At 38.3% G+C, this 19214-nt stretch overlaps 16 non-coding genes across 16 annotated transcripts; all 16 read right to left on the bottom strand.

Moving 5' to 3' along the window:
- Nucleotides 1-863: 863 nt before the first annotated feature.
- trnap-agg (transfer RNA proline (anticodon AGG)) lies at nucleotides 864-935 on the bottom strand. Its single transcript has one exon. It is a non-coding gene; the product is annotated as a tRNA-Pro (tRNA).
- A 430-nt stretch (nucleotides 936-1365) lies between these two features.
- On the bottom strand, nucleotides 1366-1437 carry trnap-ugg (transfer RNA proline (anticodon UGG)). Its single transcript has one exon. It is a non-coding gene; the product is annotated as a tRNA-Pro (tRNA).
- Nucleotides 1438-2999: 1562 nt separating this feature from the next.
- On the bottom strand, nucleotides 3000-3071 carry trnap-agg (transfer RNA proline (anticodon AGG)). Its single transcript has one exon. It is a non-coding gene; the product is annotated as a tRNA-Pro (tRNA).
- A 430-nt stretch (nucleotides 3072-3501) lies between these two features.
- Nucleotides 3502-3573, bottom strand: trnap-ugg (transfer RNA proline (anticodon UGG)). The gene has a single exon. It is a non-coding gene; the product is annotated as a tRNA-Pro (tRNA).
- Nucleotides 3574-5135: 1562 nt separating this feature from the next.
- On the bottom strand, nucleotides 5136-5207 carry trnap-agg (transfer RNA proline (anticodon AGG)). Its single transcript has one exon. It is a non-coding gene; the product is annotated as a tRNA-Pro (tRNA).
- Nucleotides 5208-5637: 430 nt separating this feature from the next.
- trnap-ugg (transfer RNA proline (anticodon UGG)) lies at nucleotides 5638-5709 on the bottom strand. The gene has a single exon. It is a non-coding gene; the product is annotated as a tRNA-Pro (tRNA).
- Nucleotides 5710-7271: 1562 nt separating this feature from the next.
- Nucleotides 7272-7343, bottom strand: trnap-agg (transfer RNA proline (anticodon AGG)). Its single transcript has one exon. It is a non-coding gene; the product is annotated as a tRNA-Pro (tRNA).
- A 430-nt stretch (nucleotides 7344-7773) lies between these two features.
- On the bottom strand, nucleotides 7774-7845 carry trnap-ugg (transfer RNA proline (anticodon UGG)). Its single transcript has one exon. It is a non-coding gene; the product is annotated as a tRNA-Pro (tRNA).
- A 1562-nt stretch (nucleotides 7846-9407) lies between these two features.
- Nucleotides 9408-9479, bottom strand: trnap-agg (transfer RNA proline (anticodon AGG)). Its single transcript has one exon. It is a non-coding gene; the product is annotated as a tRNA-Pro (tRNA).
- A 430-nt stretch (nucleotides 9480-9909) lies between these two features.
- Nucleotides 9910-9981, bottom strand: trnap-ugg (transfer RNA proline (anticodon UGG)). Its single transcript has one exon. It is a non-coding gene; the product is annotated as a tRNA-Pro (tRNA).
- A 1562-nt stretch (nucleotides 9982-11543) lies between these two features.
- Nucleotides 11544-11615, bottom strand: trnap-ugg (transfer RNA proline (anticodon UGG)). The gene has a single exon. It is a non-coding gene; the product is annotated as a tRNA-Pro (tRNA).
- A 430-nt stretch (nucleotides 11616-12045) lies between these two features.
- trnap-ugg (transfer RNA proline (anticodon UGG)) lies at nucleotides 12046-12117 on the bottom strand. Its single transcript has one exon. It is a non-coding gene; the product is annotated as a tRNA-Pro (tRNA).
- A 1562-nt stretch (nucleotides 12118-13679) lies between these two features.
- trnap-agg (transfer RNA proline (anticodon AGG)) lies at nucleotides 13680-13751 on the bottom strand. The gene has a single exon. It is a non-coding gene; the product is annotated as a tRNA-Pro (tRNA).
- Nucleotides 13752-14181: 430 nt separating this feature from the next.
- trnap-ugg (transfer RNA proline (anticodon UGG)) lies at nucleotides 14182-14253 on the bottom strand. The gene has a single exon. It is a non-coding gene; the product is annotated as a tRNA-Pro (tRNA).
- A 1639-nt stretch (nucleotides 14254-15892) lies between these two features.
- trnap-ugg (transfer RNA proline (anticodon UGG)) lies at nucleotides 15893-15964 on the bottom strand. Its single transcript has one exon. It is a non-coding gene; the product is annotated as a tRNA-Pro (tRNA).
- Nucleotides 15965-18430: 2466 nt separating this feature from the next.
- On the bottom strand, nucleotides 18431-18502 carry trnap-ugg (transfer RNA proline (anticodon UGG)). Its single transcript has one exon. It is a non-coding gene; the product is annotated as a tRNA-Pro (tRNA).
- Between the last annotated feature and the right edge of the window lie 712 nt (nucleotides 18503-19214).

The raw sequence follows: 19214 nt of genomic DNA, 5'->3' as shown, positions 1-19214 counted from the left end.
AACTGCACAATCCGAACGTTGTGACGCTGTGTATAAAAGGTACGTTACACAAGAGAATGATACCTTTGATAGCCTTTGTTATTTATTTATTTATTACACCTGATACGTTCGTTTTACAACGCCGACTCTCGCACCCAAAGCGAGAATCATACGCCTAGACCAACGCTGCGTGACTGACCGTAAAAACTCTGTTGTCTGTTTGAGCTAGGAAATGTATTCAGTGCTTGCATGGAAATAATCAAGGCACAGAATGATTAAAACTCGTTAAAGAGTTGAAACATGAAATATATTTAAAGGCTCATATAAGTAGAATTAACAGTTAATGCGTGCTTTTTCAATCAAAATCAAAAAAGGTCTTTAAGCAAAGCGATCTGACTGAAAATAGAGTGTGAACGCCATTGTTACACTTACAGGCTGACCTTATTTATGATGCTGCGTTTCAGTGAGCAACGACGTAACGAGTTTCATATTACCTGTTGACTTTTTTATTCATTTTTTATACCTGATACGTTTGTTTTACAATGCCGACTCTCGCACCCAAAGCGAGAATCTTACGCCTAGACCAACGCTGCGTGACTGACCGTCGAAAGTCTGTTGTCTGGTTGAGCTAGGAAGTGTAGTCAGTGCTTGCATGACAAAACTCAAGGCACAGAATGATAAAACTCTTTAAAGAGTTGAAACATGAAACATATTTAAAGGCTCCAAATAGTAAAAACTGGTTTAACTGTTTGTAAGCTTAAAATTTTAAGCTAAAGGGTAGAATTGTAGTAATGTGTCATTGCATCCACATGGAAAGCTGTTCACGTTTTGCCCTTTAATCGCTTCCTCCTTTCATTTCCATTTGCACACTGTGATAAGAACAAGGGCTCGTCCGGGATTTGAACCCGGGACCTCTTGCACCCTAAGCGAGAATCATACCCCTAGACCAACGAGCCAGCCGGGACAGGGCACAAGGTTGACTGGTTGCACTGGCAAGTGTATTTATGACAAAACAAAACTCAATGCAGAGCTTCATTAAAGCATTTTGAACACTTTAAGCATGAGGTGTCATTAAGGGCTTGATGTTGTAAGAACTTATTTTGCTTTGTCAAATGAAAAGACTTTTGACAGGAGCTGTGTTCAAGACTTTATGCTTCGCGCCGTTTACCTTATGTATCATGTTTATCAGCCCAAACTGTACAATACAAACGTTGTGACGCTGTGTTTAATCGGTTAGTTATACAAAAGATTTTGCAACATTTACGTTGCCAACTTCTAAGAAAGTATAACAATGTGTCATTTTGGTTTGATTATTCTGATCAGATTTTAACGGGACAACTGATAAGTTATTTTTATAGAACAGCAAAGGAGCACTTGGTTAAAGCAGGGCTCGTCCGGGATTTGAACCCGGGACCTCTCGCACCCAAAGCGAAAATCATACCCCTAGACCAACAAGCCATCTGAGAAGTTGTCAATGTGTTATTTTGATGTGCGTGACTGACCGTCAAAACTCTGTTGTCTGCCTGAGCTGGGAAGTGTATTCGGTGCTTTCATGAGAAAACTCAAAGCACAGAATGGTTAAAACTTAAAAAAAATATTTCAAGGCTCCAAATAGTACAAACTGGTTTTAATTAGTCAACTGTCAAGACTAGGAAGCATTTGAAAGCTTTGCGCTGTTTTAATAAAGTGCCTTTGTGGCCCCATGTAATTAGGCAGGCATAAAAGTTTTTAATTACTCATTTGGAAATCGTTACACAACACCCTGTCTATAAATCTGTACTTTAACATTTCTGTTGTGGAGATGCGTCTAGCGTTAACTTGTTTTCAAACATCTGGCAATCCCAAACGTGCACGTTTCCTAATAGACGCCGGGAAAAATCACCCAAGAACGACTGATTTCTGACAGACAATCAGGCATTAAGACATTTTTTTTTCGTATCCTAATAAATATTAGACGCTATAAATGAAGCTGTCTGTTTTTTGTTGTTGTTTGTTTTGTATTTAATGCTTTGCGTTGTAACATTATCTCAGACTTAACGTCCATTAAATTTACCCGAATATATCCGTATCCGAAACATATTCAAAGGCAAAAATTTTTCCAAAAAAAATAAATAAACTGTTTTGCTGTTTACGTCGTGTAATACATTTATCTACCAAAACTGCACAATCCGAACGTTGTGACGCTGTGTATAAAAGGTACGTTACACAAGAGAATGATACCTTTGATAGCCTTTGTTATTTATTTATTTATTACACCTGATACGTTCGTTTTACAACGCCGACTCTCGCACCCAAAGCGAGAATCATACGCCTAGACCAACGCTGCGTGACTGACCGTAAAAACTCTGTTGTCTGTTTGAGCTAGGAAATGTATTCAGTGCTTGCATGGAAATAATCAAGGCACAGAATGATTAAAACTCGTTAAAGAGTTGAAACATGAAATATATTTAAAGGCTCATATAAGTAGAATTAAAAGTTAATGCGTGCTTTTTCAATCAAAATCTAAAAAGGTCTTTAAGCAAAGCGATCTGACTGAAAATAGAGTGTGAACGCCATTGTTACACTTACAGGCTGACCTTATTTATGATGCTGCGTTTCAGTGAGCAACGACGTAACGAGTTTCATATTACCTGTTGCCTTTTTTATTCATTTTTTATACCTGATACGTTTGTTTTACAATGCCGACTCTCGCACCCAAAGCGAGAATCTTACGCCTAGACCAACGCTGCGTGACTGACCGTCGAAAGTCTGTTGTCTGGTTGAGCTAGGAAGTGTAGTCAGTGCTTGCATGACAAAACTCAAGGCACAGAATAATAAAACTCTTTAAAGAGTTGAAACATGAAACATATTTAAAGGCTCCAAATAGTAAAAACTGGTTTAACTGTTTTTAAGCTTCAAATTTTAAGCTAAAGGGTAGAATTGTAGTAACGTGTCATTGCATCCACATGGAACGCTGTTCACGTTTTGCCCTTTAATCGCTTCCTCCTTTCATTTCCATTTGCACACTGTGATAAGAACAAGGGCTCGTCCGGGATTTGAACCCGGGACCTCTCGCACCCTAAGCGAGAATCATACCCCTAGACCAACGAGCCAGCCGGGACAGGGCACAAGGTTGACTGGTTGCACTGGCAAGTGTATTTATGACAAAACAAAACTCAATGCAGAGCTTCATTAAAGCATTTTGAACACTTTAAGCATGAGGTGTCATTAAGGGCTTGATGTTGTAAGAACTTATTTTGCTTTGTCAAATGAAAAGACTTTTGACAGGAGCTGTGTTCAAGACTTTATGCTTCGCGCCATTTACCTTATGTATCATGTTTATCAGCCCAAACTGTACAATACAAACGTTGTGACGCTGTGTTTAATCGGTTAGTTTTACAAAAGATTTTGCAACATTTACGTTGCCAACTTCTAAGAAAGTATAACAATGTGTCATTTTGGTTTGATTATTCTGATCAGATTTTAACGGGACAACTGATAAGTTATTTTTATAGAACAGCAAAGGAGCACTTGGTTAAAGTAGGGCTCGTCCGGGATTTGAACCCGGGACCTCTCGCACCCAAAGCGAAAATCATACCCCTAGACCAACGAGCCATCTGAGAAGTTGTCAATGTGTTATTTTGATGTGCGTGACTGACCGTCAAAACTCTGTTGTCTGCCTGAGCTGGGAAGTGTATTCGGTGCTTTCATGAGAAAACTCAAAGCACAGAATGGTTAAAACTTAAAAAAAATATTTCAAGGCTCCAAATAGTACAAACTGGTTTTAATTAGTCAACTGTCAAGACTAGGAAGCATTTGAAAGCTTTGCGCTGTTTTAATAAAGTGCCTTTGTGGCCCCATGTAATTAGGCAGGCATAAAAGTTTTTAATTACTCATTTGGAAATCGTTACACAACACCCTGTCTATAAATCTGTACTTTAACATTTCTGTTGTGGAGATGCGTCTAGCGTTAACTTGTTTTCAAACATCTGGCAATCCCAAACGTGCACGTTTCCTAATAGACGCCGGGAAAAATCACCCAAGAACGACTGATTTCTGACAGACAATCAGGCATTAAGACATTTTTTTTTCGTATCCTAATAAATATTAGACGCTATAAATGAAGCTGTCTGTTTTTTGTTGTTGTTTGTTTTGTATTTAATGCTTTGCGTTGTAACATTATCTCAGACTTAACGTCCATTAAATTTACCCGAATATATCCGTATCCGAAACATATTCAAAGGCAACATTTTTTCCAAAAAAAATAAATAAACTGTTTTGCTGTTTACGTCGTGTAATACATTTATCTACCAAAACTGCACAATCCGAACGTTGTGACGCTGTGTATAAAAGGTACGTTACACAAGAGAATGATACCTTTGATAGCCTTTGTTATTTATTTATTTATTACACCTGATACGTTCGTTTTACAACGCCGACTCTCGCACCCAAAGCGAGAATCATACGCCTAGACCAACGCTGCGTGACTGACCGTAAAAACTCTGTTGTCTGTTTGAGCTAGGAAATGTATTCAGTGCTTGCATGGAAATAATCAAGGCACAGAATGATTAAAACTCGTTAAAGAGTTGAAACATGAAATATATTTAAAGGCTCATATAAGTAGAATTAAAAGTTAATGCGTGCTTTTTCAATCAAAATCTAAAAAGGTCTTTAAGCAAAGCGATCTGACTGAAAATAGAGTGTGAACGCCATTGTTACACTTACAGGCTGACCTTATTTATGATGCTGCGTTTCAGTGAGCAACGACGTAACGAGTTTCATATTACCTGTTGCCTTTTTTATTCATTTTTTATACCTGATACGTTTGTTTTACAATGCCGACTCTCGCACCCAAAGCGAGAATCTTACGCCTAGACCAACGCTGCGTGACTGACCGTCGAAAGTCTGTTGTCTGGTTGAGCTAGGAAGTGTAGTCAGTGCTTGCATGACAAAACTCAAGGCACAGAATAATAAAACTCTTTAAAGAGTTGAAACATGAAACATATTTAAAGGCTCCAAATAGTAAAAACTGGTTTAACTGTTTTTAAGCTTCAAATTTTAAGCTAAAGGGTAGAATTGTAGTAACGTGTCATTGCATCCACATGGAAAGCTGTTCACGTTTTGCCCTTTAATCGCTTCCTCCTTTCATTTCCATTTGCACACTGTGATAAGAACAAGGGCTCGTCCGGGATTTGAACCCGGGACCTCTCGCACCCTAAGCGAGAATCATACCCCTAGACCAACGAGCCAGCCGGGACAGGGCACAAGGTTGACTGGTTGCACTGGCAAGTGTATTTATGACAAAACAAAACTCAATGCAGAGCTTCATTAAAGCATTTTGAACACTTTAAGCATGAGGTGTCATTAAGGGCTTGATGTTGTAAGAACTTATTTTGCTTTGTCAAATGAAAAGACTTTTGACAGGAGCTGTGTTCAAGACTTTATGCTTCGCGCCGTTTACCTTATGTATCATGTTTATCAGCCCAAACTGTACAATACAAACGTTGTGACGCTGTGTTTAATCGGTTAGTTATACAAAAGATTTTGCAACATTTACGTTGCCAACTTCTAAGAAAGTATAACAATGTGTCATTTTGGTTTGATTATTCTGATCAGATTTTAACGGGACAACTGATAAGTTATTTTTATAGAACAGCAAAGGAGCACTTGGTTAAAGCAGGGCTCGTCCGGGATTTGAACCCGGGACCTCTCGCACCCAAAGCGAAAATCATACCCCTAGACCAACGAGCCATCTGAGAAGTTGTCAATGTGTTATTTTGATGTGCGTGACTGACCGTCAAAACTCTGTTGTCTGCCTGAGCTGGGAAGTGTATTCGGTGCTTTCATGAGAAAACTCAAAGCACAGAATGGTTAAAACTTAAAAAAAATATTTCAAGGCTCCAAATAGTACAAACTGGTTTTAATTAGTCAACTGTCAAGACTAGGAAGCATTTGAAAGCTTTGCGCTGTTTTAATAAAGTGCCTTTGTGGCCCCATGTAATTAGGCAGGCATAAAAGTTTTTAATTACTCATTTGGAAATCGTTACACAACACCCTGTCTATAAATCTGTACTTTAACATTTCTGTTGTGGAGATGCGTCTAGCGTTAACTTGTTTTCAAACATCTGGCAATCCCAAACGTGCACGTTTCCTAATAGACGCCGGGAAAAATCACCCAAGAACGACTGATTTCTGACAGACAATCAGGCATTAAGACATTTTTTTTTCGTATCCTAATAAATATTAGACGCTATAAATGAAGCTGTCTGTTTTTTGTTGTTGTTTGTTTTGTATTTAATGCTTTGCGTTGTAACATTATCTCAGACTTAACGTCCATTAAATTTACCCGAATATATCCGTATCCGAAACATATTCAAAGGCAACATTTTTTCCAAAAAAAATAAATAAACTGTTTTGCTGTTTACGTCGTGTAATACATTTATCTACCAAAACTGCACAATCCGAACGTTGTGACGCTGTGTATAAAAGGTACGTTACACAAGAGAATGATACCTTTGATAGCCTTTGTTATTTATTTATTTATTACACCTGATACGTTCGTTTTACAACGCCGACTCTCGCACCCAAAGCGAGAATCATACGCCTAGACCAACGCTGCGTGACTGACCGTAAAAACTCTGTTGTCTGTTTGAGCTAGGAAATGTATTCAGTGCTTGCATGGAAATAATCAAGGCACAGAATGATTAAAACTCGTTAAAGAGTTGAAACATGAAATATATTTAAAGGCTCATATAAGTAGAATTAACAGTTAATGCGTGCTTTTTCAATCAAAATCAAAAAAGGTCTTTAAGCAAAGCGATCTGACTGAAAATAGAGTGTGAACGCCATTGTTACACTTACAGGCTGACCTTATTTATGATGCTGCGTTTCAGTGAGCAACGACGTAACGAGTTTCATATTACCTGTTGACTTTTTTATTCATTTTTTATACCTGATACGTTTGTTTTACAATGCCGACTCTCGCACCCAAAGCGAGAATCTTACGCCTAGACCAACGCTGCGTGACTGACCGTCGAAAGTCTGTTGTCTGGTTGAGCTAGGAAGTGTAGTCAGTGCTTGCATGACAAAACTCAAGGCACAGAATGATAAAACTCTTTAAAGAGTTGAAACATGAAACATATTTAAAGGCTCCAAATAGTAAAAACTGGTTTAACTGTTTGTAAGCTTAAAATTTTAAGCTAAAGGGTAGAATTGTAGTAATGTGTCATTGCATCCACATGGAAAGCTGTTCACGTTTTGCCCTTTAATCGCTTCCTCCTTTCATTTCCATTTGCACACTGTGATAAGAACAAGGGCTCGTCCGGGATTTGAACCCGGGACCTCTTGCACCCTAAGCGAGAATCATACCCCTAGACCAACGAGCCAGCCGGGACAGGGCACAAGGTTGACTGGTTGCACTGGCAAGTGTATTTATGACAAAACAAAACTCAATGCAGAGCTTCATTAAAGCATTTTGAACACTTTAAGCATGAGGTGTCATTAAGGGCTTGATGTTGTAAGAACTTATTTTGCTTTGTCAAATGAAAAGACTTTTGACAGGAGCTGTGTTCAAGACTTTATGCTTCGCGCCGTTTACCTTATGTATCATGTTTATCAGCCCAAACTGTACAATACAAACGTTGTGACGCTGTGTTTAATCGGTTAGTTATACAAAAGATTTTGCAACATTTACGTTGCCAACTTCTAAGAAAGTATAACAATGTGTCATTTTGGTTTGATTATTCTGATCAGATTTTAACGGGACAACTGATAAGTTATTTTTATAGAACAGCAAAGGAGCACTTGGTTAAAGCAGGGCTCGTCCGGGATTTGAACCCGGGACCTCTCGCACCCAAAGCGAAAATCATACCCCTAGACCAACAAGCCATCTGAGAAGTTGTCAATGTGTTATTTTGATGTGCGTGACTGACCGTCAAAACTCTGTTGTCTGCCTGAGCTGGGAAGTGTATTCGGTGCTTTCATGAGAAAACTCAAAGCACAGAATGGTTAAAACTTAAAAAAAATATTTCAAGGCTCCAAATAGTACAAACTGGTTTTAATTAGTCAACTGTCAAGACTAGGAAGCATTTGAAAGCTTTGCGCTGTTTTAATAAAGTGCCTTTGTGGCCCCATGTAATTAGGCAGGCATAAAAGTTTTTAATTACTCATTTGGAAATCGTTACACAACACCCTGTCTATAAATCTGTACTTTAACATTTCTGTTGTGGAGATGCGTCTAGCGTTAACTTGTTTTCAAACATCTGGCAATCCCAAACGTGCACGTTTCCTAATAGACGCCGGGAAAAATCACCCAAGAACGACTGATTTCTGACAGACAATCAGGCATTAAGACATTTTTTTTTCGTATCCTAATAAATATTAGACGCTATAAATGAAGCTGTCTGTTTTTTGTTGTTGTTTGTTTTGTATTTAATGCTTTGCGTTGTAACATTATCTCAGACTTAACGTCCATTAAATTTACCCGAATATATCCGTATCCGAAACATATTCAAAGGCAAAAATTTTTCCAAAAAAAATAAATAAACTGTTTTGCTGTTTACGTCGTGTAATACATTTATCTACCAAAACTGCACAATCCGAACGTTGTGACGCTGTGTATAAAAGGTACGTTACACAAGAGAATGATACCTTTGATAGCCTTTGTTATTTATTTATTTATTACACCTGATACGTTCGTTTTACAACGCCGACTCTCGCACCCAAAGCGAGAATCATACGCCTAGACCAACGCTGCGTGACTGACCGTAAAAACTCTGTTGTCTGTTTGAGCTAGGAAATGTATTCAGTGCTTGCATGGAAATAATCAAGGCACAGAATGATTAAAACTCGTTAAAGAGTTGAAACATGAAATATATTTAAAGGCTCATATAAGTAGAATTAAAAGTTAATGCGTGCTTTTTCAATCAAAATCTAAAAAGGTCTTTAAGCAAAGCGATCTGACTGAAAATAGAGTGTGAACGCCATTGTTACACTTACAGGCTGACCTTATTTATGATGCTGCGTTTCAGTGAGCAACGACGTAACGAGTTTCATATTACCTGTTGCCTTTTTTATTCATTTTTTATACCTGATACGTTTGTTTTACAATGCCGACTCTCGCACCCAAAGCGAGAATCTTACGCCTAGACCAACGCTGCGTGACTGACCGTCGAAAGTCTGTTGTCTGGTTGAGCTAGGAAGTGTAGTCAGTGCTTGCATGACAAAACTCAAGGCACAGAATAATAAAACTCTTTAAAGAGTTGAAACATGAAACATATTTAAAGGCTCCAAATAGTAAAAACTGGTTTAACTGTTTTTAAGCTTCAAATTTTAAGCTAAAGGGTAGAATTGTAGTAACGTGTCATTGCATCCACATGGAACGCTGTTCACGTTTTGCCCTTTAATCGCTTCCTCCTTTCATTTCCATTTGCACACTGTGATAAGAACAAGGGCTCGTCCGGGATTTGAACCCGGGACCTCTCGCACCCTAAGCGAGAATCATACCCCTAGACCAACGAGCCAGCCGGGACAGGGCACAAGGTTGACTGGTTGCACTGGCAAGTGTATTTATGACAAAACAAAACTCAATGCAGAGCTTCATTAAAGCATTTTGAACACTTTAAGCATGAGGTGTCATTAAGGGCTTGATGTTGTAAGAACTTATTTTGCTTTGTCAAATGAAAAGACTTTTGACAGGAGCTGTGTTCAAGACTTTATGCTTCGCGCCATTTACCTTATGTATCATGTTTATCAGCCCAAACTGTACAATACAAACGTTGTGACGCTGTGTTTAATCGGTTAGTTTTACAAAAGATTTTGCAACATTTACGTTGCCAACTTCTAAGAAAGTATAACAATGTGTCATTTTGGTTTGATTATTCTGATCAGATTTTAACGGGACAACTGATAAGTTATTTTTATAGAACAGCAAAGGAGCACTTGGTTAAAGGAGGGCTCGTCCGGGATTTGAACCCGGGACCTCTCGCACCCAAAGCGAAAATCATACCCCTAGACCAACGAGCCATCTGAGAAGTTGTCAATGTGTTATTTTGATGTGCGTGACTGACCGTCAAAACTCTGTTGTCTGCCTGAGCTGGGAAGTGTATTCGGTGCTTTCATGAGAAAACTCAAAGCACAGAATGGTTAAAACTTAAAAAAAATATTTCAAGGCTCCAAATAGTACAAACTGGTTTTAATTAGTCAACTGTCAAGACTAGGAAGCATTTGAAAGCTTTGCGCTGTTTTAATAAAGTGCCTTTGTGGCCCCATGTAATTAGGCAGGCATAAAAGTTTTTAATTACTCATTTGGAAATCGTTACACAACACCCTGTCTATAAATCTGTACTTTAACATTTCTGTTGTGGAGATGCGTCTAGCGTTAACTTGTTTTCAAACATCTGGCAATCCCAAACGTGCACGTTTCCTAATAGACGCCGGGAAAAATCACCCAAGAACGACTGATTTCTGACAGACAATCAGGCATTAAGACATTTTTTTTTCGTATCCTAATAAATATTAGACGCTATAAATGAAGCTGTCTGTTTTTTGTTGTTGTTTGTTTTGTATTTAATGCTTTGCGTTGTAACATTATCTCAGACTTAACGTCCATTAAATTTACCCGAATATATCCGTATCCGAAACATATTCAAAGGCAACATTTTTTCCAAAAAAAATAAATAAACTGTTTTGCTGTTTACGTCGTGTAATACATTTATCTACCAAAACTGCACAATCCGAACGTTGTGACGCTGTGTATAAAAGGTACGTTACACAAGAGAATGATACCTTTGATAGCCTTTGTTATTTATTTATTTATTACACCTGATACGTTCGTTTTACAACGCCGACTCTCGCACCCAAAGCGAGAATCATACGCCTAGACCAACGCTGCGTGACTGACCGTAAAAACTCTGTTGTCTGTTTGAGCTAGGAAATGTATTCAGTGCTTGCATGGAAATAATCAAGGCACAGAATGATTAAAACTCGTTAAAGAGTTGAAACATGAAATATATTTAAAGGCTCATATAAGTAGAATTAAAAGTTAATGCGTGCTTTTTCAATCAAAATCAAAAAAGGTCTTTAAGCAAAGCGATCTGACTGAAAATAGAGTGTGAACGCCATTGTTACACTTACAGGCTGACCTTATTTATGATGCTGCGTTTCAGTGAGCAACGACGTAACGAGTTTCATATTACCTGTTGCCTTTTTTATTCATTTTTTATACCTGATACGTTTGTTTTACAATGCCGACTCTCGCACCCAAAGCGAGAATCTTACGCCTAGACCAACGCTGCGTGACTGACCGTCGAAAGTCTGTTGTCTGGTTGAGCTAGGAAGTGTAGTCAGTGCTTGCATGACAAAACTCAAGGCACAGAATGATAAAACTCTTTAAAGAGTTGAAACATGAAACATATTTAAAGGCTCCAAATAGTAAAAACTGGTTTAACTGTTTTTAAGCTTCAAATTTTAAGCTAAAGGGTAGAATTGTAGTAACGTGTCATTGCATCCACATGGAAAGCTGTTCACGTTTTGCCCTTTAATCGCTTCCTCCTTTCATTTCCATTTGCACACTGTGATAAGAACAAGGGCTCGTCCGGGATTTGAACCCGGGACCTCTCGCACCCAAAGCGAAAATCATACCCCTAGACCAACGAGCCAGCCGGGACAGGGCACAAGGTTGACTGGTTGCACTGGCAAGTGTATTTATGACAAAACAAAACTCAATGTAGAGCTTCATTAAAGCATTTTGAACACTTTAAGCATGAGGTGTCATTAAGGGCTTGATGTTGTAAGAACTTATTTTGCTTTGTCAAATGAAAAGACTTTTGACAGGAGCTGTGTTCAAGACTTTATGCTTCGCGCCGTTTACCTTATGTATCATGTTTATCAGCCCAAACTGTACAATACAAACGTTGTGACGCTGTGTTTAATCGGTTAGTTATACAAAAGATTTTGCAACATTTACGTTGCCAACTTCTAAGAAAGTATAACAATGTGTCATTTTGGTTTGATTATTCTGATCAGATTTTAACGGGACAACTGATAAGTTATTTTTATAGAACAGCAAAGGAGCACTTGGTTAAAGGAGGGCTCGTCCGGGATTTGAACCCGGGACCTCTCGCACCCAAAGCGAAAATCATATCCCTAGACCAACGAGCCATCTGAGAAGTTGTCAATGTGTTATTTTGATGTGCGTGACTGACCGTCAAAACTCTGTTGTCTGCCTGAGCTGGGAAGTGTATTCGGTGCTTTCATGAGAAAACTCAAAGCACAGAATGGTTAAAACTTAAAAAAAATATTTCAAGGCTCCAAATAGTACAAACTGGTTTTAATTAGTCAACTGTCAAGACTAGGAAGCATTTGAAAGCTTTGCGCTGTTTTAATAAAGTGCCTTTGTGGCCCCATGTAATTAGGCAGGCATAAAAGTTTTTAATTACTCATTTGGAAATCGTTACACAACACCCTGTCTATAAATCTGTACTTTAACATTTCTGTTGTGGAGATGCGTCTAGCGTTAACTTGTTTTCAAACATCTGGCAATCCCAAACGTGCACGTTTCCTAATAGACGCCGGGAAAAATCACCCAAGAACGACTGATTTCTGACAGACAATCAGGCATTAAGACATTTTTTTTTCGTATCCTAATAAATATTAGACGCTATAAATGAAGCTGTCTGTTTTTTGTTGTTGTTTGTTTTGTATTTAATGCTTTGCGTTGTAACATTATCTCAGACTTAACGTCCATTAAATTTACCCGAATATATCCGTATCCGAAACATATTCAAAGGCAACATTTTTTCCAAAAAAAATAAATAAACTGTTTTGCTGTTTACGTCGTGTAATACATTTATCTACCAAAACTGCACAATCCGAACGTTGTGACGCTGTGTATAAAAGGTACGTTACACAAGAGAATGATACCTTTGATAGCCTTTGTTATTTATTTATTTATTACACCTGATACGTTCGTTTTACAACGCCGACTCTCGCACCCAAAGCGAGAATCATACGCCTAGACCAACGCTGCGTGACTGACCGTAAAAACTCTGTTGTCTGTTTGAGCTAGGAAATGTATTCAGTGCTTGCATGGAAATAATCAAGGCACAGAATGATTAAAACTCGTTAAAGAGTTGAAACATGAAATATATTTAAAGGCTCATATAAGTAGAATTAAAAGTTAATGCGTGCTTTTTCAATCAAAATCTAAAAAGGTCTTTAAGCAAAGCGATCTGACTGAAAATAGAGTGTGAACGCCATTGTTACACTTACAGGCTGACCTTATTTATGATGCTGCGTTTCAGTGAGCAACGACGTAACGAGTTTCATATTACCTGTTGCCTTTTTTATTCATTTTTTATACCTGATACGTTTGTTTTACAATGCCGACTCTCGCACCCAAAGCGAGAATCTTACGCCTAGACCAACGCTGCGTGACTGACCGTCGAAAGTCTGTTGTCTGGTTGAGCTAGGAAGTGTAGTCAGTGCTTGCATGACAAAACTCAAGGCACAGAATGATAAAACTCTTTAAAGAGTTGAAACATGAAACATATTTAAAGGCTCCAAATAGTAAAAACTGGTTTAACTGTTTTTAAGCTTCAAATTTTAAGCTAAAGGGTAGAATTGTAGTAACGTGTCATTGCATCCACATGGAAAGCTGTTCACGTTTTGCCCTTTAATCGCTTCCTCCTTTCATTTCCATTTGCACACTGTGATAAGAACAAGGGCTCGTCCGGGATTTGAACCCGGGACCTCTCGCACCCTAAGCGAGAATCATACCCCTAGACCAACGAGCCAGCCGGGACAGGGCACAAGGTTGACTGGTTGCACTGGCAAGTGTATTTATGACAAAACAAAACTCAATGCAGAGCTTCATTAAAGCATTTTGAACACTTTAAGCATGAGGTGTCATTAAGGGCTTGATGTTGTAAGAACTTATTTTGCTTTGTCAAATGAAAAGACTTTTGACAGGAGCTGTGTTCAAGACTTTATGCTTCGCGCCGTTTACCTTATGTATCATGTTTATCAGCCCAAACTGTACAATACAAACGTTGTGACGCTGTGTTTAATCGGTTAGTTATACAAAAGATTTTGCAACATTTACGTTGCCAACTTCTAAGAAAGTATAACAATGTGTCATTTTGGTTTGATTATTCTGATCAGATTTTAACGGGACAACTGATAAGTTATTTTTATAGAACAGCAAAGGAGCACTTGGTTAAAGGAGGGCTCGTCCGGGATTTGAACCCGGGACCTCTCGCACCCAAAGCGAAAATCATACCCCTAGACCAACGAGCCATCTGAGAAGTTGTCAATGTGTTATTTTGATGTGCGTGACTGACCGTCAAAACTCTGTTGTCTGCCTGAGCTGGGAAGTGTATTCGGTGCTTTCATGAGAAAACTCAAAGCACAGAATGGTTAAAACTTAAAAAAAATATTTCAAGGCTCCAAATAGTACAAACTGGTTTTAATTAGTCAACTGTCAAGACTAGGAAGCATTTGAAAGCTTTGCGCTGTTTTAATAAAGTGCCTTTGTGGCCACATGTAATTAGGCAGGCATAAAAGTTTTTAATTACTCATTTGGAAATCGTTACACAACACCCTGTCTATAAATCTGTACTTTAACATTTCTGTTGTGGAGATGCGTCTAGCGTTAACTTGTTTTCAAACATCTGGCAATCCCAAACGTGCACGTTTCCTAATAGACGCCGGGAAAAATCACCCAAGAACGACTGATTTCTGACAGACAATCAGGCATTAAGACATTTTTTTTTCGTATCCTAATAAATATTAGACGCTATAAATGAAGCTGTCTGTTTTTTGTTGTTGTTTGTTTTGTATTTAATGCTTTGCGTTGTAACATTATCTCAGACTTAACGTCCATTAAATTTACCCGAATATATCCGTATCCGAAACATATTCAAAGGCAACATTTTTTCCAAAATAAATAAATAAACTGTTTTGCTGTTTACGTCGTGTAATACATTTATCTACCAAAACTGCACAATCCGAACGTTGTGACGCTGTGTATAAAAGGTACGTTACACAAGAGAATGATACCTTTGATAGCCTTTGTTATTTATTTATTTATTACACCTGATACGTTCGTTTTACAACGCCGACTCTCGCACCCAAAGCGAGAATCATACGCCTAGACCAACGCTGCGTGACTGACCGTAAAAACTCTGTTGTCTGTTTGAGCTAGGAAATGTATTCAGTGCTTGCATGGAAATAATCAAGGCACAGAATGATTAAAACTCGTTAAAGAGTTGAAACATGAAATATATTTAAAGGCTCATATAAGTAGAATTAAAAGTTAATGCGTGCTTTTTCAATCAAAATCTAAAAAGGTCTTTAAGCAAAGCGATCTGACTGAAAATAGAGTGTGAACGCCATTGTTACACTTACAGGCTGACCTTATTTATGATGCTGCGTTTCAGTGAGCAACGACGTAACGAGTTTACTCTCGCACCCTAAGCGAGAATCATACCCCTAGACCAACGAGCCAGCCGGGACAGGGCACAAGGTTGACTGGTTGCACTGGCAAGTGTATTTATGACAAAACAAAACTCAATGCAGAGCTTCATTAAAGCATTTTGAACACTTTAAGCATGAGGTGTCATTAAGGGCTTGATGTTGTAAGAACTTATTTTGCTTTGTCAAATGAAAAGACTTTTGACAGGAGCTGTGTTCAAGACTTTATGCTTCGCGCCGTTTACCTTATGTATCATGTTTATCAGCCCAAACTGTACAATACAAACGTTGTGACGCTGTGTTTAATCGGTTAGTTATACAAAAGATTTTGCAACATTTACGTTGCCAACTTCTAAGAAAGTATAACAATGTGTCATTTTGGTTTGATTATTCTGATCAGATTTTAACGGGACAACTGATAAGTTATTTTTATAGAACAGCAAAGGAGCACTTGGTTAAAGGAGGGCTCGTCCGGGATTTGAACCCGGGACCTCTCGCACCCAAAGCGAAAATCATACCCCTAGACCAACGAGCCATCTGAGAAGTTGTCAATGTGTTATTTTGATGTGCGTGACTGACCGTCAAAACTCTGTTGTCTGCCTGAGCTGGGAAGTGTATTCGGTGCTTTCATGAGAAAACTCAAAGCACAGAATGGTTAAAACTTAAAAAAAAATATTTCAAGGCTCCAAATAGTACAAACTGGTTTTAATTAGTCAACTGTCAAGACTAGGAAGCATTTGAAAGCTTTGCGCTGTTTTAATAAAGTGCCTTTGTGGCCCCATGTAATTAGGCAGGCATAAAAGTTTTTAATTACTCATTTGGAAATCGTTACACAACACCCTGTCTATAAATCTGTACTTTAACATTTCTGTTGTGGAGATGCGTCTAGCGTTAACTTGTTTTCAAACATCTGGCAATCCCAAACGTGCACGTTTCCTAATAGACGCCGGGAAAAATCACCCAAGAACGACTGATTTCTGACAGACAATCAGGCATTAAGACATTTTTTTTTCGTATCCTAATAAATATTAGACGCTATAAATGAAGCTGTCTGTTTTTTGTTGTTGTTTGTTTTGTATTTAATGCTTTGCGTTGTAACATTATCTCAGACTTAACGTCCATTAAATTTACCCGAATATATCCGTATCCGAAACATATTCAAAGGCAACATTTTTTCCAAAAAAAAAAAAAAAACTGTTTTGCTGTTTACGTCGTGTAATACATTTATCTACCAAAACTGCACAATCCGAACGTTGTGACGCTGTGTATAAAAGGTACGTTACACAAGAGAATGATACCTTTGATAGCCTTTGTTATTTATTTATTTATTACACCTGATACGTTCGTTTTACAACGCCGACTCTCGCACCCAAAGCGAGAATCATACGCCTAGACCAACGCTGCGTGACTGACCGTAAAAACTCTGTTGTCTGTTTGAGCTAGGAAATGTATTCAGTGCTTGCATGGAAATAATCAAGGCACAGAATGATTAAAACTCGTTAAAGAGTTGAAACATGAAATATATTTAAAGGCTCATATAAGTAGAATTAAAAGTTAATGCGTGCTTTTTCAATCAAAATCAAAAAAGGTCTTTAAGCAAAGCGATCTGACTGAAAATAGAGTGTGAACGCCATTGTTACACTTACAGGCTGACCTTATTTATGATGCTGCGTTTCAGTGAGCAACGACGTAACGAGTTTCATATTACCTGTTGCCTTTTTTATTCATTTTTTATACCTGATACGTTTGTTTTACAATGCCGACTCTCGCACCCAAAGCGAGAATCTTACGCCTAGACCAACGCTGCGTGACTGACCGTCGAAAGTCTGTTGTCTGGTTGAGCTAGGAAGTGTAGTCAGTGCTTGCATGACAAAACTCAAGGCACAGAATGATAAAACTCTTTAAAGAGTTGAAACATGAAACATATTTAAAGGCTCATATAAGTAGAATTAAAAGTTAATGCGTGCTTTTTCAATCAGAATCAAAAAAGGTCTTAAGCAAAGCGATCTGACTGAAAATAGAGTGTGAACGCCATTGTTACACTTACAGGCTGACCTTATTTATGATGCTGCGTTTCAGTGAGCAACGACGTAACGAGTTTCATATTACCTGTTGCCTTTTTTATTCATTTTTTATACCTGATACGTTTGTTTTACAATGCCGACTCTCGCACCCAAAGCGAGAATCTTACGCCTAGACCAACGCTGCGTGACTGACCGTCGAAAGTCTGTTGTCTGGTTGAGCTAGGAAGTGTAGTCAGTGCTTGCATGACAAAACTCAAGGCACAGAATGATAAAACTCTTTAAAGAGTTGAAACATGAAACATATTTAAAGGCTCCAAATAGTAAAAACTGGTTTAACTGTTTTTAAGCTTCAAATTTTAAGCTAAAGGGTAGAATTGTAGTAATGTGTCATTGCATCCACATGGAAAGCTGTTCACGTTTTGCCCTTTAATCGCTTCCTCCTTTCATTTCCATTTGCACACTGTGATAAGAACAAGGGCTTCTCTGGGATTTGAACCCGGGACCTCTCGCACCCTAAGTGAGAATCATACCCCTAGACCAACGAGCCAGCCGGGACAGGGCACAAGGTTGACTGGTTGCACTGGCAAGTGTATTTATGACAAAACAAAACTCAATGCAGAGCTTCATTAAAGCATTTTGAACACTTTAAGCATGAGGTGTCATTAAGGGCTTGATGTTGTAAGAACTTATTTTGCTTTGTCAAATGAAAAGACTTTTGACAGGAGCTGTGTTCAAGACTTTATGCTTCGCGCCGTTTACCTTATGTATCATGTTTATCAGCCCAAACTGTACAATACAAACGTTGTGACGCTGTGTTTAATCGGTTAGTTATACAAAAGATTTTGCAACATTTACGTTGCCAACTTCTAAGAAAGTATAACAATGTGTCATTTTGGTTTGATTATTCTGATCAGATTTTAACGGGACAACTGATAAGTTATTTTTATAGAACAGCAAAGGAGCACTTGGTTAAAGGAGGGCTCGTCCGGGATTTGAACCCGGGACCTCTCGCACCCAAAGCGAAAATCATACCCCTAGACCAACGAGCCATCTGAGAAGTTGTCAATGTGTTATTTTGATGTGCGTGACTGACCGTCAAAACTCTGTTGTCTGCCTGAGCTGGGAAGTGTATTCGGTGCTTTCATGAGAAAACTCAAAGCACAGAATGGTTAAAACTTAAAAAAAATATTTCAAGGCTCCAAATAGTACAAACTGGTTTTAATTAGTCAACTGTCAAGACTAGGAAGCATTTGAAAGCTTTGCGCTGTTTTAATAAAGTGCCTTTGTGGCCCCATGTAATTAGGCAGGCTTTACATGTTTATCAATTTAATACCACCTTTGTTTTCTAATTGCACACTGTGATTACATTTTGAAGAGACATTTTGATAAGTCAACGTTCTTTAGTGAAAGAGCACGGGATTAAGGAAGGGCTCGACTCGGATTTTATCAGGAAACCCACGCAACCTTAACTTTTGCAGAATAAAAGTTTTTAATTACTCATTTGGAAATCGTTACACAACACCCTGTCTATAAATCTGTACTTTAACATTTCTGTTGTGGAGATGCGTCTAGCGTTAACTTGTTTTCAAACATCTGGCAATCCCAAACGTGCACGTTTCCTAATAGACGCCGGGAAAAATCACCCAAGAACGACTGATTTCTGACAGACAATCAGGCATTAAGACATTTTTTTTTCGTATCCTAATAAATATTAGACGCTATAAATGAAGCTGTCTGTTTTTTGTTGTTGTTTGTTTTGTA

Source organism: Trichomycterus rosablanca, chromosome 2 (genome assembly GCF_030014385.1).
Source record: "Trichomycterus rosablanca isolate fTriRos1 chromosome 2, fTriRos1.hap1, whole genome shotgun sequence".
Taxonomy (NCBI): Eukaryota; Metazoa; Chordata; class Actinopteri; order Siluriformes; family Trichomycteridae; genus Trichomycterus; species Trichomycterus rosablanca.
This window is presented reverse-complemented; position numbering and strand designations above follow the sequence as displayed.